Source organism: Engraulis encrasicolus, chromosome 24, assembly GCF_034702125.1.
Source record: "Engraulis encrasicolus isolate BLACKSEA-1 chromosome 24, IST_EnEncr_1.0, whole genome shotgun sequence".
NCBI lineage: Eukaryota > Metazoa > Chordata > Actinopteri > Clupeiformes > Engraulidae > Engraulis > Engraulis encrasicolus.
Window position 1 is genome coordinate 31,130,266 of NC_085880.1, and position 2,500 is coordinate 31,132,765.

The 2,500-nt window shown below is 45.1% G+C and overlaps 1 protein-coding gene across 1 annotated transcript in view; it reads right to left on the minus strand.

The window, feature by feature from the left end:
• cdh23 (cadherin-related 23) overlaps positions 1 to 2,500 on the minus strand; it is a 435,252-nt gene that overhangs the window by 147,028 nt on the left and 285,724 nt on the right. The gene's annotated exons all lie outside the window — the stretch shown is intronic.

The following is a 2,500-nucleotide window of genomic DNA, read 5'->3' on the forward strand; positions in this document are numbered from 1 at the left end:
ACGCACGCACGTACGCACGCACGCACACACACAGTCATGAGTTTCATAAAGGTGTGTTTACAAGCACCTTAACATACGCATGCACGCACGCACGCACGCACGCACGCACGCACGCACGCACGCACGCACGCACGCACGCACGCACGCACGCACGCACACACACAGTCATGAGTTTCATAAAGGTGTGTTTACAAGCACCTTAACATACGCATGCACGCACGCACGCACGCACGCACGCACGCACGCACGCACGCACGCACACACACACGCACACACACACACACACACAAACAAACACACACGCTCATGTTACAGAGCAATGTTTGAGGCCGTCTTATCCGACCCCTGATATCATTTCAATGTTATGCAATTTCACATGAAATATGGCATGTTTTGCAAAGGAATCTTAGAAATTACATTTGCAATACAATTAAGTTTAGTTAGCTCAGTTTTCTGGGGCCTTAGTAAAGGTGGGGTCCGTTGTAAGGGTGGCAGGGGGAAATCCTGGTTTGTGTTTATAATAAGGCCCTTGGAGGACTTTGAAGTGCCCCCTCGAATGACAAGGGTTACCCATCCCTGTTGTGGAGATAGAGAAAGGGTATATTGCAGAGGTAAGCTTTGGTGTGTGTCACTGTCAGGGATGCTTTTGCTGTTGGGAGTCAACAGAGAGGCGTTTTTTTTGGGTCTTTTTGTTTTTTTTTAACTGCAGCATATTTGCTGTTATTTGAGTTATTTGCAGATGGGTGAGTTGGAATGAGGCTGGGCAGATTAGCCCAGTGGTGCCTGTGGAGCCGTGTCAATATAGTATGTGGCCAGCCTAATGATACTCCAGGAAAAAGCAGCATCGCCTCAATGAGCCCGATACTGTTATGTGGGAAAATGCAGTGCAGCATGAGTAGAGCCATGGCAGCCGCATGAGAGGAGAGGGACATATGGCGGTAACACAACAACAACAACAACAACAACAACAACAGCAACAGCAACAGCAACAGCAACATCAACAACAACATCAACAACAACAACAACAACAACAACAACAACAACAACAACAACAACAACAACAACAACAGCAACAGCAACATCAACAACAACAGCAATAACATCAACAGCAACATCAACAGCAACAACAACAACACCCATGGCTAAATGGTCAGAGCACTGGCCTTTAAATCAGAGGGTTGCAGGTTCGAATCCCGCCCTTAGCAGCTGCTTCATCTATGACTGATGTGCCCTTGAGCAGGGCACTTAAGCCCACATTGCTCCAGTGGCCCGTAACCAATACCCTGTACCTACATAACTACAAAGTGTCAGCTACAGTAGGTGTAATGTAATGTCATGAAATGTGTCAACAACTTCAACAATTGTAACAAAACATTTACACCACCACCACCAACAACAATGACAAAAAAACAGCTCGGGATAAAGGAAAATTAATAATAAACCCCACACTAATATGAATGGCCATAAGTATTTAACATTATCAACACCACCTATGATGGCAGCAATGATAACAGTGGATGGGAATTCGGATGTAGCCATTGAGCTAAGGAAGACAATGGCTCTGGGAATATTTACAGATACATAAACAATTATAAACAACATAGTGCATAAGGGTTTTTGGTTTTGTTGAAAATAATGTTTCATGTGAGTTGTGCTAGAAAAAAACAGCATAAGAAAGAGACCCAGAACTACAGGCACATTTTATTTCCAATATCGAGCATATATTTGGATTGGATGGAACAGCTCAGAGCACAGTGTGCAGTGTAGACTCTCCCAGTGTTTATACAGTCCACACTGAACATCACAAATACTCTTTTGTAGGGGATATAGTGCATCCTTGCGTATGTTAACAGATCAATGACTGTTTTGGGCTCAGACGTCAGGCGATGCAACCACAGCTAGCACAGATTACTTTTGGTAATTAATGTACTAAAATGAGCAGGAGCAAACCATACATTAGTGGCATTAGCTGTGGTCGCACCACCATGACGTATTTATGCAATAAGCCACGAGACACGTCGTGTGTTATGCTCGCTTGATAACGGCCAAGGGGAGTGCCGTAAACGTCCCCTTGCCCGTTATCAATATAGCATAACCCACGGACTCAAGTGGCTTATTGCTTGTCTAACACCGTAACACTTAACCACTTTAATAACAATTGATTTGATCCGCAACGTCAGTTGACAAGTTGAGGAAGTGATTGTGGTTACCCCGGCTACAGTACTCGTCGTGTGTGCGTTCGTCGCGCTGCCAGACACACACTTCGCTACAAAAACTCATCAAGGGGCGATAAACACCGCTGGAATGAAATGTCTTTGCAATCACACTGATAGCCCAACCACAGATGGTGCAAAGATGTGCTCTTCTTGGAGACTCCCTTCCCCAACAGCAGCATATTCTCATTACCGACGTAGATGCGCTGGGTCTAATTTAGACGCGCATAGAATCTTCAGGTGGAAGGTGTAGGTTTACGCTTGATTGACCACGGCTATCAGCCAAT